The 15,768-nt window shown below is 38.7% G+C and overlaps 1 long non-coding RNA gene across 1 annotated transcript; it reads right to left on the reverse strand.

Annotated features, from left to right (window-relative positions):
• Nucleotides 1-7,821: 7,821 nt before the first annotated feature.
• Nucleotides 7,822-10,322, reverse strand: LOC107822921 (uncharacterized). The gene is made up of 3 exons (XR_001656504.2): nucleotides 9,693-10,322; nucleotides 9,289-9,431; nucleotides 7,822-9,205 (listed from the first exon to the last, which is right to left on the reverse strand). It is a non-coding gene; the product is annotated as an uncharacterized LOC107822921 (long non-coding RNA).
• Between the last annotated feature and the right edge of the window lie 5,446 nt (nucleotides 10,323-15,768).

Raw genomic sequence — 15,768 nt, forward strand, 5'->3', positions numbered from 1 at the left:
GTGAACCACCAAACCAGTGCTTAGACCATGTATGTCATCATAGGACCATGCAAAAATATCTTTATACTAGAACATTGTTTTAATTATCTCCTCTTTGAGTTGTGGTTCAAAATGGACACTTATTTTAGTTTTCCGGACATTATCTTGGTCCCCTAAATTGATTGCTTCTGTATCACTCAGGTTAGGCTTATGTTTTTCTTCAAAATGACTTAATTATTTACTAATCTCTTCAAAGGCTTCGTCCTCGTCATATTCCGATTCAACATCACACTCTATTTCTTGAATTACTATTTCAGGATTAGATTGGCCTTTAAGACTGGGCCGGAGATTCCGCATGCATGTCCTATCATTGAAGCCAGCATAAAAAATAACTGTACAAAGAAAAAGGAAAACAAAAATAAAACTACCAAAACTCTCTCCTAGTGGGGAGAGGAGTAGCTTCACAATTGTTAATCTTTGCACCGGGCCCAACAAACTGCACATCCGCCTTGCTAGAACCCTCTCTAGCTTCCAACACGTTCACATCGGCGAATATCCTCTCGAACCTTTCCATCAAATATTCATCCACATCAACCACCAAAATGGGAACCGCCGTCACTGGGCGCTTTCTAGTACCAGGCCTGACAAATGACCGGGAAAGACACAGGACTGGCTTTGGAAGGGCCCATGCTTTCTGTTTCATTTTTCTAGCTCTTCTCACGTCTACGACTATGGGCTTGAACCCCAGACCAAATGTATCCAAGTTTTTAGGAAGAGAAACCGGTTGTACGATACCTTGCAGAGATGCGCCCAAACCTTTGCCCGGTACAAAACCATTTTCAACATTTCAACGGCTACCATGACTGATGCAGCAGCTATCCTTGAAGTTGGCACGCACTTCCCTTCAAGAACTTTCTCTATCGCTACCGTGTCAAAAACCTGATAGACCCACGACCCCTTGTCATCTTCAAACTCTATGAATGGAACAATGGCATCATTGGGAACACAAAAATTGTCTTCGCCATGCACAATAATTTCCTGTCTATCACATTCAAACTTAACCATTTGATGCAGAGTAGACGGGACCGCTTTGGCAGCATGAATCCAGGGTCCACCTAACAACAGATTGTAAGAAACAGCCACATCGAGCACCTGGAATTCCATAGTAAATTCAACTGGCCCTATTGTAAGCTCGAGCACTATGTCCCCGACTGAATCTTTTCCTCCCCTGTCGAATCCCTAAACGCAGATACTATTCTTGTGAATTCTTTCATCATCCACCTTTAAATTGTTCAGAGTAGAAAGAGGGCAAATATTTGCACTGGAACCATTATCAAAGAGTACCCGAGTAACCACGGAATCTTCATATTTCACCGTCAGATAGAGGGCTCTATTGTGCTCGGTACCCTCCACGGGCAACTCATCATCAGAAAAAGTGACTCTGTTTACCTCAAATATCTTGTTAGCTATCTTTTCCAAGTGGTTTACTGAGATTTTATCAGGAACGTGGGCTTCGTTCAAGATTTTCATCAAAGCCCGACAGTGTTCGTCTGAATGGATCAATAATGACAAGAGCGAGATCTGAGTTGGTGTCTTCCTTAACTGCTCTACAATGAAATAGTCTTGTACTTTCACCTTTCTCATAAATTCTTCTGCTTCTTCCTCGGTCACCACTTTCTTCACGAACACTGGATTATCTTTTGAGGTCTTAGCTTTTCTCAACTCTTCGGGGGCAAAGCATCTCCCCGATCGAGTCAAACCATGAGTCTCACACACTTCTTCTTTAACCTCTTTCCCCTTGTAAGTCACTGTCACTTGTTCATAATTCTATGGGACTGCCTTGATGTTAACTATCGGTAATTGAGTTACCGGTTTGATAACGACAAGATCTGTGGGGGCGCCCTTCACAATTACCACAGGCTTGTTCATCACTCCTGGCACAACCATTTTTGCTCTTTCATGTTTTCTTACAACATCACTTGAGGACCCCTTTTTGACCTCTACAGATGGTTCATTATTTGCCCCATTCAACTTGATCACAGACTTCTCACTTGTTGACTTTTCAAATGGCTTGGCTTCACTAACCCGAATCATCATGACGGTTTGTGAAGGCTTCTTAGGCTCCCCTCCCTAATGCACTATCTCAATCATATTAGTCTCATGATGGGCCGACAACGGGTTCTAGTTGATGTTGGGTGCCTCTAGGGCTTGGACCTCGATCCGATTAGTATCAATGAGCTCTTGAATAGCTGTTTTCAATTTCCAGCATTTCTCTGTGTCGTGACCCGGGGTCCCTGAACAATACTCACAACTCACCGAGCGATCAAGATTTCTGGGAGAGGGATTCATCAGTTTAGCCTCGATCAGATTCAACATACCCAACTGTCTCAGTCGATGGAATAGACTAGCATATGATTCTCCCAAAGGAGTGAAGGTCTTCTATTTCTGCAACCTCTCATTCTTAACTGCTTGATTTGGTCTGAAACCTGTCCCAGGGGGATTTCTGTAGGCTTTCGGGGGTGGATGGGCATTTTGTGGAGCTAGGTATGGACTTTGTGGAGCTGGCACATGCCATTGTGCGTGAGCGGGAGGTTGGGTATAGGTTTGTGCGTGATGGATGGAAAAATGGGGATCGAGCAGTGGATAGTAGTATTATGGTGGACTATATGGAGTGTGGGGGTAAGTTTGGTGGTAGGGTCGAGGCGGGTTGTAGTAACGTGGAATGTTTCTAGATCCCACCCAAGCTCCCTATTCAATTGTAGCGACATCCTCTTTCTTCTTTTTCCCGAGTACACCCCAGTACTGTTTTGAATGGCCTAGGTGGTCGCTTTGATTGCTGAATAACTCATGATCTTGTTGGACTTGAGTCCCTCCTCAATCATGCCTCCCATTTTTACAACTTCATTAAAGGACTTACCTACTGCTGACACCAAGTGACCAAAATAAGTGGGTTCCAAAGCCTGCAAGAAATAATGAACCATCTGACTTTCTTTCATAGGTTGGTCAACCCTCGCTGCTTGCTCTCTCCAATGGAATCCATATTCCCTGAAGCTCTCACCGGGCTTCTTCTCAATCTTTGTCAATGACAGACAGTCTGGGATAATTTCGAGGTTGTACTGAAAATGGCAGGCAAAGGCTTGGGCCAAATCGTCCCATGTGTACCACCTGCTGTGATCTTGTCTGGTATACCATTCTAATGTTGATCCACTCAGACTTTGGCTGAAATATACCATCAGCAATTCATCTCTTCCACCTGCTCCTCTCATCTTGCTACAAAATCCTCTTAAGTATGCTACTGGGTCACCATGCCCGTCGTACATATCAAACTTGGGCATTTTGAACCCTGCTGGTAACTAAACATCTGGGAACAGACATAAATCTTTATAGGCCACACTTACTTGACCTCCCAACCCCCTCATATCTCGGAATGATTGTTCTAAGCTTTTGACCTTTCTGATCATCTCTTCATGCTCGGATTTTTGGGTGGCTTTTCGGTCTCTGTCGGGAGATCAAAACGAGGGTTGCAAGAATATGGTTCTGGAACTTTGAAGGTGGGTTCATGGGGATAGTACTGGTTGTCGTGAGTTTGGAACAGAGGTTCACTGGAAGATCGGTGTAATATAGCAGGTGGAGGTGCCTACGTATCATGACCCTGCATGAATCAGACCAAGCGTAGTTCTTGAAGATAAAAATAATAAAACATTATATTTTTGGATTTTTTGAATTTTTTCCATAATAAGACTTGGAAATAGACTTAAACAGAAACTAACAGACTTTGATGAAAGACGGAATACAGACTCGAAAAACAAAAAACCCACATACTCTAATAAAAGAAATACAGACTCCAAAACAAACTGGCAGACTTTAACGGAAAGAAAATATAGACTCAAGAAATCACGAATACATGAGTGCCTCAATTGCCCCCGAGACCTGCGGGGCATCATTCAGCTTCGCCGCGGGCCGACTCGCTAAATCCCCTTGGAGGTGGTAGAGATCTTCCATTACCCGGCGAACAAAAATCATCACAGTAGCGAAGAACATAGATCTAGTCATATCCTCACAGTTACTGCACTTCATCGCGATGTAGTTGGCGACCCTTTTGACTCGCTCTCTTATGGCGCCCTTCTATTGCAACAAACGCCTAATATTTTCGGTTCTGGCTTCCAAAGTTCGTTCGGCTACCTGGTTCTTCTCTTGGAGTTGTTGCAAGTCTCTTTCTAGCCGTGCCATTAAGGCGTAACTCAACCTTAATATTTTTGGCTTATTTAGCCATTTCACTCTCGAGGTTGCCAATTGCCTTTTACCAACCTGTGACCCTTTTGTCATATCTTTCTTTCATTTGTTGAAGGAAAGTTGCACGCCTTTCGGCGCTTTTAGCCAACCTTACCTGTGATTTTGCTAGTTCGGACTCAGCTTCTGCAGGTCATCTTCATAGTCACGTACCTTTTGAGTAAGGTTATAAATGAGCCTTTCATCTTTCCTGCTTCGGCCTGGGTTCTCGGCTTCAATTTTCAACTATCGAACCTGAGCTATGAGAGCTTCATTTTCTCGCACCAATCTTCTCCTCTCACCTTCGACCTCTTGTGCCTGTAAATCATTGTTGAAGGTGACATTTCTCAACTCTTCTCGTAGATCATGGATGGTGGCCTTATATTCCTTTTCCTTCTCCCCCCAGGCTAACCTCTCCTGAATTTTATCATCAAAGGCTTGAACATGAGGCCTTTTGGCAGGCCTCTCAGGCCCTGACTTGTTATTTACATAAGACATTTTCTCAAACCAAGCAGCATAGTTTAGATCTACTTCCCCCTTGGCGATGTCTGGTACCTAGGTGCCATTTTTTAGATACCGGCAGCTATTCCAATCCTGCTGAACTATAGCCTCAGGCAATGCAGCTTCTGGATGTAACTCTATGACCTGGGTGCTTAGATCTTCATTTTCAGGCACAATCTAATACCTTCCTAATTGCCTCAAGACCCTCTGCGGTGCATATGGCTGAATACTCATTACGCCTATTAACCTCAGGTAGACTTTGATAGCAGTCATATAGATGGCTTCTGTCCTCGGGAGCTATCCTATAGTCCATTCAACCTGACCTGCGTTAAGAACTTTCAAGTGAGAGACCCATGCTTCAAACCCTTCTGGTGCGTTGTAATCTTTTACCCTCTCCTCGTAACTAGTAATGAAGTTATTCGGGCTTGAACCATAACTCATGAATCTGGGATGATGGCGAAGGTGCTCGATCAACCACATTTGCAGAAGGATGCTGCAACCTTCAAAAAATTGAGCCCCTACTTTGCATAAAGTCAATGCTCGATAAATATCTGCCAGCACCAACAGGGGCAAGTGTATGATCTTCCTTGGTAGTGAGGATTTGTGCAATTCTAGCCATACGAATATCCACCGCCCCTTTCTCATTTGGAACAACCATGATCCCCATGAATGCCACAATAAATGCGAACCGACGATGAATTTGACAAAGGCCCTTGTCTTGTTTGTTGCTCATACCCTTTTCATGTGTTTCAAAACCAACAGAGTGCCCGAACCTGAAGTATAAGAAATGGAAAGCACAACACCCATTGCTCACACGTTCTTTATTCGTCTGTTTACTGATATTCAGGAGGTCAAAGAACTTGTGCACCGATGGAGCCCTTGGAAATATAAGTTGTTGCTTCCTCAAATCCCGTCTGAATTCAATGTACCCGGCTATCTCCTCCAAAGTAGGGGTGATCTCAAAATTCGAGAAACAAAAGACATTGTGGACAAGATCCCAGAAAGTTACCAAAGCCTTGATCAGATCTTCCCGTGATTTGATTCAAAAATGTTTATAAGAGCACTCAATTGCTTTTTCACCCATTTCTGACCATCTTCATCTAGATCATTCCACCACATACGCAAGTGCAACTGAGCATGTTCCCTGACCACTTCTGGCGGATCCTGGATGGTATTCATTCTGTTCCTGTGGAAGGTTAAGGTTAGGGTTGAATCGAGTGGACTCTTTTGTAAGCATGTTTTTGAAGAAGAAAAGAAAAAAGAGAGAAAAGAAAAGAATAAAAGAAAAAGAAAAAAATCAAATCAAAGGCCCATGATTTCTTCCCCTATATGTCAATTTTATCCAAGTGATTGTTTTTGCAAATGCGGCTCCTTCCCAATTTCACATGAATTTTGAGGTCGGGGGGGGGGGGGGGATTATTTTATGACCCTTCACAAACTTGTCCATTCTTTTACGAAAATAGCCTTTCGAGAACTGAAAAATACTCTGAGGCTCTCTCGGCAAGAATGGTTTGAGACATTGCCGAAGTTGGATCGGCTTATTTTGATCAAGAATCCAGACTGTATTCACTCGACCACCGACTTTCTTTTCTTGTTTTTCTTTCTTTTTTTTTCAAAAATAAGGCCGAACCTTATGTAGATTGCCTATGTATCCCACATCCGGTGAGAATTAGACCTGCGTAGTTCGGTCAGTTTTGACACATTTGGAAGAACACAGTGTTTGACTCTTTTGAAATAACTTTCTTTTCTGAAAAATTTTGCCAAAGCTTCGGGACGCTTTTCAAATACCAGGGTTTTCTTTGGAACCGGGTTTTATTTCCTTCCCTACATCACTCTTGGTTTTTCTTTTTGCTTTATTTTCCCTAGCCGGTCAGCATGCAAGCCAAAATAAATAAATGTACACATAGCACGTAGAATGCATCAGGATAGTCTGTTGTTTCGGGCACACCTGTCCTAGATGGACCCAACCACTGTGTTGAGTCCCCTAAGTCAAATGCACATGATGCAAACAAACGCTCCTATTAGGGATCCGGCATGAAGCTGTGTTTTTCTAGGTTTAACTCCTGGGGTTTTGGTCTAGACTTGGGTACCCGAGCGGACAACTGGGGTCGAAGAGGGGGCGACGTACCGGGAGCACTGAAGTCTACCCGGCCTTGTCGCTTGCCCAGCCTCGTTCTATTTGGTATAATTTCTACAGAAAAAGCGGGCCACGCGAACGTGTGAACCATTTTCAGAAGACTCAGAGAGGTGGCGTAAGAAAACATTTATATACAATTCAAACAATAATAAAGCAGTAAACAAATAACATTTAGCACAAAATATTCACAGAATACAGTAATATTAACAATAAATGAAGCCAAGTAAAAATCATTAACAAGCTCGAATTCTTGAACCCTGAACTAGAGATTCTGAGTTCGTTCCCCAGCAGAGTCGCTAGAGCTGTCACACCTTATTTTTTCACTTACACCCCCGTAAGAGAGTATACATGCAAGACATTATTGAGGCTATTTTTGCAAAATGGCTTATTTGGCCAAAAGGTGGCAAGAAGTGTAAAATTTGGCTATGACTCTATTTACAAATCGAGGAAAGTTGACTCTATTTACGGTCTGCGAACACAGAAATTCGGGTAAGGAATTCTGTTAACCCAGGAGAAGGTGTTCGGCATTCCCGAGTTCCGTGGTTCTAGCACGGTCGCTTTGATCATACTTGGCTTATTAAATTGTTTACTTATTCATTTTGGAACCCATGTGCTTTCACCTCTTAACCACTTTTAAATTAAGAAAATTATCTTGAAAACGTGTCATGTACTGTGTACCCGTTTGGCGCGTCAAAAATCATGTCATGCAGACGTGTCCACAATTAGTGACCCTTTATTATTATGAAGAAAAGTTTGGCCAAAGTTGCGCGAACGCATACTCTAGTTTGGTTTTTAGAAATTGTAATCACGTCACGCGAACGTGTACACAATCACAATTATATTTTCCTACAAATATTCATTTTAGGAAACGTACTGTTACAAAAAAAACATGTTCATAAGGCTAATGTTCCCCTATTGCCCTATTAGTTCTAAGCTTCAAATGTCCCCCCAAAAAACCATTATTGAAGTACTGCAAATTAGAGAATTCGAATGCCAGGAAACGACACATACTATTGCAAATTAACACATGTGATTCTAACAAATTCTTAATGATGCCTTAAAAATGAAGGCAAATTTCATCCAGAAGCAATTTATGCCAAAGTGCCACTCCTAGAGATCCAGTACATATGTGAACAATTCCCAATCCATCGTATTGTCGTTTACACGAGTAGATTAACCCTCTAATTCAAGAAAAATCCAATTGAAATACAATGTATTCAGTATAATTGAGGGGGAGGGACTTATCAATCCTTACTTCATGGTATTTTCACAAAAAAAGTGTCCAAAGGGGCTAAAAATGATCTATAGTTGACAATACAGTATGAGTGGATACAAAGTTAATGAAGTCGAACACATTTAACAAAATCATCAGCACTCAAGAACTTTGTTGAAGTAGAATGATGGGAAGGGGTCGTTTTTGGTTGAAGGCCTTCTTCGTTGTTTTATCGTTTAGGCAGATGAATAACGGGAGAATTTTATCAAATCAAATGGTTTCAACGATGCTTAAAGTCTGCTACTCTAGACCTCTCAACGCAACATATTTGCATAAGCTCGAACCACCCTCATAGACTCACGGGAAAAAAAATAGGAAGAACAGACTTCTCCAAATCATTCAAATCCATCAATAGCTCAATTCGAAGAAGAAGAAGAAGGCAAGCAAAACAATGCCGAACAGAATTGCTCAACACAATGCAGAACAGAAGAGGTTTAACAGCTTAACAACCCTAGCAAATGCCCTCAAACCACTGCATGTTTCAGCCTAATTCACTGCTCGAATTAACTGCTTTTAGCAGCACTAAAGAACAGAGCTCTTAGAGATGTAACAATGTAGGTAACTTCCGAGCAGGAGAAGGAGAATAGAGCACATCCAAACAAGCAGTGAAACAACTTAGTTTTAACATTATTTTAAACCAAGATTTGATAAGAATGGATCATCAAGCAGCGTACCACATTCACACATTCTGGTAAGCAACAGAGGATCCTACTGCCTGTGTGATTTAACATAAACAAGCCAAGACAAACTAACATGGGCAAACTCACTGAGTTATAAACCAATGCAGATTAATGTCAGATTTTAAAATCAAACAGAACATGATACTACATGGATCACTGAGATTCAATCCAGACATTATTGTTATCCTAGGAATACAAGAAGAATTACCAGTACTGAATTTTAGGATTTAAATAGCATATTCCCAGTACAGCAGTCTACAGAACTATTAATTAACCCCCTGAACTTTACGGCTCAAACAAGGTACAGCGGAAGGAACATAGAAGGACTAGATGAACCCTTAAGTCAATAACTCCATCACAGTCTTCCTGATTTCAAATGTTAAGCAGGAACAAGAATCGAGTCAAACTTTAAGATTTTAATGTCATAACAGAAGTAGGAAAAAGGATACGACTCGCGAATATACGAACATTCCTTCGACATGAGAGCAATCCATGAATATAGACCAATGAATCATAATCACAGCACACTATTAACACGAGCACGGATCAATACTTGAAACCTCGGATTTTTATGAATAATCACAAAACTTCCCTTTTGTTTCCTCAGAAGAAAAAAACAATCTGAGCTTAGTTTCATTTCAAAAATTTCCAGTTACAGAACATCGGAGAAAATCGACGTAACTCAACAAACTTTACCAAAAAATCTCAGCTAGTCACAAATCGATAAGAAACTAAATTCGAACTCACTGATAACGCTCAAATGACAACAACAGTGGAGTACAAACTCAGAAATTCCATAGCTCAAGAACAGCTGAGAAAACAGAGTTACATGGGAGAAAAATAAAAATCAAACCTGAAGTTGCAACCTTCTTTTAAAAATTATAGCTCTAATAATGCGCCTTTTGCCTCCGAGTCATAGCGAGGTTCAGTAGCAAATCAGTAAGATGACAGTAGAAAACCAAGCTTGAACTTCAATTTTTATCTCTTTGGAACTCAAATTTGGATTCCGAAAAATAAAAAATGTGTATGCTTCTCTTAACCTCTTAAAGAACTCTTAAACGAAGGAAAAGAAATCAGAGAACAGAAACCAGAAGTTAAAGAAAACCCTTCAACTTTTCTCTCCAAATTTTTTTTACCAGCCTTCCCCTCTCAAAATCGAATCCCGTTCCTTTTTGAGAATGAACCCCTTGATGAATGTGGGGCTTGTATTGAGTGAAATCAATCCAACGCCTCACACTCATCCAACGAATCGTCTCTAAGACCTTCCAATCGCGTGCCTTATCTCAAAATCGAGCGAGTGCAACGATGGAGAATCTTCGGTGTTAGAAATCATTAGAAATGGTGATGAGGAGAGAAGGAGGAACGTGTGGGTTAAGGATTTGGGATACACTCGCCCGAATTTGGACTGGATTTGGGGCTTGGTTCGAGTGTCTTCTTGGAGAAGAAGAACACTGCGTTGATGGGGTGTTAGGGTTCTAGGTGTCGTTCTTTTGTGTGTTATAGTTGGAGTGGGTCGGGTTTGGTTGGGGCGGGTCATGTATGGGTTTAAGTGGAAAGGAGAGGTATTGGGCTAAGGTGATTTGGAGTGAAAGAATTGGGCTTCAGAATTTCAACTTGGCCCAATTTCGAATTTTTAAGAATAGACCCTTTTTTTATTAATAGAAATTCTTAAATTAAATTCCTAAATTAATCTAAATTGTAAAATTAAGCTAATTGTCTAACTATAAAAATTATAAAAGTTACTCAATACTAAATTAAAAGAGAGAAATCAATAATCTAAAAATTAAAAGAAAGAAAAATGTAAAATGAGCTATTTTTGTGATTTTCATTTTTTATAAAACAAGTGATTACTAATTAATTCCAAAAAAAATGTAAGAATCAAATCTAAATTCAATTCATGGTATTTTTGGTATTTTTTTTATTTTTAATGGAAATTAAATATGCACAAGAATGCACATAATTAGTAAAATTCTACAAAAATCCTATAAAATTGCAAAGAGAAAAAAGAAATTATTTTTCTTGTATTTTATGGGAATAATTCATATAGGACAAAAATCACATGCTCACAGCAGCCTTACCCAAACTGCTGAGGCAGTTCTTTTTTCATTTCTAGCTACAAAATTTGGTTTCCATTTGGAGATAGATAGGAAATGACCATTTATGAACCATGGCCCTAGGTGAATAGCTTTATCCATGTTTTCTTTCTTTGTGAATTTGATAATGTAATAGTCCTCACCAAGATCAATTAAAGAGAAGTCCTCCGTTGGTTTCCATAGATCTTGGATCTTCCTCTTTAGGTAATGGTGTAGCATATGTTTCCCTACTAACTTGATTATAATAGAGTATTTCCATGGCTCATAGATACGTTGTCTATCTTCCAATGAAAGAGAGATTTGTATAGCTTCACCTAGAGTAGTCCCTCGATCATGCACTACTTTTGTGTCTTCCACTTCCTTTGTTGGTTCAAGCATATCATCATGATCTATGGAAGGAGTGAAAATTGTTAGGTTAGATTTCAATAGTTTATCCTTAAAGTATATTGGTCTCTCAAGATTGTTTGGTAAGGGAGGGTGTTGGATTAAATCTGGTGGTTTGGGGGAATAGTCTCTTGTTTGTTGGGAATGCATTCTAGAGAGAAGTTGGAGTTTCTCACTCTATATAACAACGATCGTATACGTGTTTAATAGCAAATAGGAGAGATTTGTGGCTTAATGAAAGTAGCTCTCGAGCCTTAGATCAATTCGAAATAATCTAAATCTAGAAAATTTAACTCAAATAGCTGGTGGTATTCATTGTTTATTTTTCTAGTCATATACATAAATTATATATTGATTATACATAATTAAATACATATAACACATAAATTATGCATATATTATACCTCAATAGGATATTTTTAATTTAAGTGGTTGGGTGGATGACTATTCAGGTTAATTCTTCAATATATGTGTGTGTATACATATAACTAGTCTTACGATACGCGCATTGCGCGTGTCCTCTATCTCGATAACTATATATTTTTTTAAATTATGTAAAAAATTAATTTAACTTTTTTTTTTATTTAAAAAGGTGAACGGCTTTTAGCAATATGCTTTGCGCGTATACACACATCAATGAGTATACAATTAAAAGAATATTATTAAATAATATATTTTAGTTATAAAATAAAATAAAAAGGTTTGAATCCCTCACTGATTTATCAAAGTTTTTTGTGGACACACCTCGTTGAATTCAAAGATCATTATAAGCTAAAACTTAAATATTAGTACAATAAAATAAGATTATCTCTGTTATTTTTCTTGCCTAATATTATATCGAAATTTTTAAATTGTGATTAATGAACTATATCGTCATTCACAAAAAGCTCTAACTTTAGTCTGTCTTTGAGTTTGTACCTGAACCAAACTTTAAAGAATAGATGATTTTTCACGTGCAAATATTTGGCCTTTGACAAAACTTAGCTTTTCATATAACATTTTTTCTAAAGCAATTAAATTTTTCTTCAAGTATCCCTTCATATAATATTCCGGAAAAAGTGTTCTTTTTTCTTTCAAAAAATACAAATTCTCTTTTGTGTACTTATATCAATAACTATACTATTAAAAATAAATTCCCGCCAAATACATTTGTTTTCTTTCTTCCTCTTTATAGTTCTTACACCACAAAAAGTTATAGGATTTATTCCCTTTTCAAGTATTTAACTGAAAGTTTTTGGGTAATGTTTTCAATTAAACTTTTTTATGTTGTTTGACGTGAATGATACAACAATATCTTCAAAAGATTAAAATATATTTTTTGCATGAGTTTATGTTATTAATTTGATGAATTATCTATATATGAGCACTAATGTGTTCTATCAACTCACTTTATTTTGTTTATTATTTGTTCTTTTTTTCTTTGTAAATTAAAGAGCAAACCAAATTCTTTTTCTTTTCAAAATAGTTGACATATTTTTCAAAATCTTGTCATTAATCATAAATTTATCATTATTTGCTAATTTAGTGCATGTCATTTTATTTTTTATTTAAAATTGATTATTTCACTATAGTGCATGTCATTGTATATAACATAGTATTATGTGTGTGTAATGACTCAAAATGTCATCTTATGTTTTAGAACTCGATTCTATGGTCTTAAGCCTTAAAAATCTCATTTTTACCCTCTTCGATTTGAATGCGTAGTCCGGGCGTGTTTCTTGAAAAGCTTTTATGTTGAAAGTTGATGAAAATAAGAATTTTACCTTAAAAGTTAATTTTAGTTAACTTCGGTCAATGTTTTGAGTAAACGGACCCGGGCCCGTATTTTGACGGTCCCGGTGGGTCCATAATGAAATATGAAACTTGGGTGTATGCCCAGAATCAAATTCTGAGGTCCCTAGCTCAAGATATGAATTTTTGTTGAAAATTGAAAGTCTAAAAAACTAATGGTTTTAAAGAATTGATTGATGTTTGGCCTTGTTGATACCGGGTCCGTATGTTGGTTTTAGAGCCCAGTACAGGTCAAATACAATATTTATAACTTATCTGTGAAATTTGGTGAGAGTATCACAAGTTAGTAAAAGTCTTTGTAACTAGGGAGTCACAAAGTGGCTTGTGGTATGAGTACCACAAGTTCGTGAGTAAATTCTTTGTAATGGAGTCATTACAAAGTAGCTTGTAATAGGTTTTTACAAGTTAGTGAAGTTGAAAGCCTACAGGTGTAGGTCGTGGTTTTTTGATTCCCTTGTGTGGAATTTTTCCACTTAAAAATCCTCTGCCTTATTTACATACAGTTTTATTAGCATTCTCAGCAGAATCTCGTAGAGGATCAGGTACTCTACTGTTTGGTGGACTCACACAAATTAATAATTGGTATCAGAGCGGGTTCCTCCTATCAGGCTAACACTCAGGAAGGATCCTCATGGCTTCTCCACCAAATTTTGAAGAAGGCCAATCTATATACCGACCACCTAGGTTCAATGGACAATACTATGGGTGGTGGAAAACAAGAATGCATGATTTTATCATGGCTGAGGATTCCGAGTTATGGGATATCATATGCGATGGTCCTTACGTTCCAACCAAAGTACTGGAAGAACTTCCATTTTCAATGGCAAAAACTAGTAAAGAGTACACTGAAGCAGACAAGAAAGTTGTGGAGAAGAATTTTCGTGCCAAGAAAATTCTAGTATGTGGAATAGGACCTGAAGAGTACAATAGATTATCCACCTGCGGCACTGCCAAGGAGATATGGGAAGCTCTGCAAACAGCTCATGAGGGAACCACACAAGTAAAATAGTCTAAGATTCATATGCTCACTACCGAGTATGAACTCTTCAAAATGAGGGACAATGAATCCATTCAAGAAGTGCACACAAGATTCACTTTCACCATAAATGAGTTACACTCACTTGGTGAAACTATTCCTAGAAACAAGCTAGTGAGAAAAATCCTCAGCATTCTGCCTAGATCTTGGGAAAGCAAAGTGAATATTATTACTGAATCAAAGGACTTACAGGAGCTGACCATAGAAGAGCTGATCGGAAATTTGAAGACCTACAAGTTGAAGAGGAAGATAGACAGTGAAAGAAGAGAACCAAAGAAGGAAAAGAACCTGGTACTTAAAGCTGATAACAATGATTCAAGTGATAAAGACAATGACATGGTTTACTAACTAAAAGATTTCAGAAGATGGTCAAAATAAATGGAGAAATGCTAAAAAGGGACAGCTCTAACAGACCAAACAACTATGATCTATGTTACAAGTGTGGAAAGCCTGGACACTTTATGAAAGATTGTCCTATCTTAAAGCAAGAATTCTCCAAGAACTACCATGAGAAAACAGCTAAGATGAACCTGATTCCTTTCAAGGACTTCAACAGAAAAAGATCCGCTGACAATATGATGAGATAGGGTCTTGCAGCATGGGAGATTCCTCTAGTGAGTCTAAAGATGAACCTGATACTGGTAATAGTTCCATAATGGCGGTTGAAGGCGAGGAGATTGAATATGACTCAACTTTTGCTTTGATGGCTCAATCAGATGATGATGAAGACGGTGACAACAAAGAGGTAAATTTCAGGGATGTTCAGAGAAATCTGAAATCCTATTCTCCAAAAAAACTCATGTCTTTAGCTAATATATTAATTAATGTTTTTCATAGTCTTGTGGAGGATAGGGATTTTTTGACCATAGAATTAGGAGAATCTGAACAAACTAGAGACGACTTAGTGGTTGTAGTTACTGACCATAAGAGAAACATTGAAATCTTCAGAAAAGAAAAGGATGATCTTTTGGCAGAAATTACAGACCTAAAGGAAACAATAGTGAAACCATGGACTAAGTCAAAACCTGAAAATTCTGGAAAGGGAAAGGAGATAGCCAGTAAGGAACACATTAGGCTTGAAAATGAGGTGAAAGCTATGAGAACTAGGATGTGTGCTGAAATTGAGAAAAACGAGCAACTCCAAACTAATCTGGAAAGAGTAAAGAATGATCTTGAAAAGTCCCTAAAGTGAACCTAGTCCTTAGAAGCTACCACTGCCATGCATACTAATGATTGTGAAAACAGGCAGGGAATAGGGTTCCAAAGGGAGAAAACTCCTCACAACCCTCATAGCAAGTACGTCACTATCTCTGATAACCGGCCTTGTACCCAATATGGGAACACTGGGCACTTCAAAGAAGATCTCCAAGCCAAGACTCAATTTGTTCAGAAAAACAAAGTGTTTGCTGAAAAGGTGACTACAAAAGAGGGACCAGGTTCCACTCACAAAAAATGCACATTACCTCTATGGACTAAGAGAACTCTTATTCATCCTCTTGCCTACTACAAGGGACCCAAACTTGCTTGGGTTCCTAAAACTAACTCTTAATCTCTTGTACATGGAATAGTGAAAGGAAACGGTCAACAATGGTTCATGGATAGTGGGTGTTCAAAGAACATGACTG

This window comes from Nicotiana tabacum, chromosome 5 (genome assembly GCF_000715075.1).
Source record: "Nicotiana tabacum cultivar K326 chromosome 5, ASM71507v2, whole genome shotgun sequence".
NCBI classification, from domain to species: domain Eukaryota; kingdom Viridiplantae; phylum Streptophyta; class Magnoliopsida; order Solanales; family Solanaceae; genus Nicotiana; species Nicotiana tabacum.